Genomic DNA, 676 nt, shown 5'->3' on the forward strand with positions numbered 1-676 from the left:
CCAGGCTGGTCTTGAACTCCTAGCCTCAAGTGATCAGCCCGCCTTGGCCTCCCAAAGTGCTAGGATTAGAGGCATGAGCCACTGCGCCCGGCCTAGGGTATTTCTTGACTACCTAAGCTAATGGCTCCCGGGAGCAGAGAAGGAGAACTTAGAAGTTAGTTCTATCTAGAGGCTGTTGCATTGAGGCAGCTTTTTTTGGAGGGAGTGGTGACAAAAGCTGAAATTTAAGACACAGTGGATTGTTAATTTTTTTTTTTTTTTTTTTTTTTGAGACAGAGTTGCTATCTCCCAGGCTGGAGTGCAGTGGTGCAATTGCGATTCACTGCAGCCTGTAACTTCCAGATTCAAGCAATTCTTGTGCCTCAGCTACCCAAATACCTGGGACTACAGGTGCACACCACTATATCTGGGTAAGTTTTTGTAATTTTAGTAAAGACAGGGCTTTGCCATGTTGGCCAGGCTGGTGTTGAACTCCTGACCTCAAGTATCTCATCTGCCTTGGCCTCCCCAAGTGCTGGGATTATAGGTGTGAGCCACCGTGCCCTGCTGGTTGTTAAATTTATTTATTTGTTTTTTGAAGACAGTTCCCTCTGGAGTGCAATGGCGCCATCTCAGCTCACTGCAACCTCCACCTCCCAGGTTCAAGTGATTCCCCTGGATTCTCCTGCCTCAACCT

The 676-nt window shown here is 47.6% G+C and overlaps 1 protein-coding gene across 1 annotated transcript in view; it reads right to left on the bottom strand.

Moving 5' to 3' along the window:
• Positions 1-676, bottom strand: part of RPSA (ribosomal protein SA) — a 20114-nt gene that overhangs the window by 19250 nt on the left and 188 nt on the right. The gene's annotated exons all lie outside the window — the stretch shown is intronic.

Source organism: Mandrillus leucophaeus, unplaced genomic scaffold, assembly GCF_000951045.1.
Source record: "Mandrillus leucophaeus isolate KB7577 unplaced genomic scaffold, Mleu.le_1.0 Scaffold595, whole genome shotgun sequence".
Taxonomy (NCBI): Eukaryota; Metazoa; Chordata; class Mammalia; order Primates; family Cercopithecidae; genus Mandrillus; species Mandrillus leucophaeus.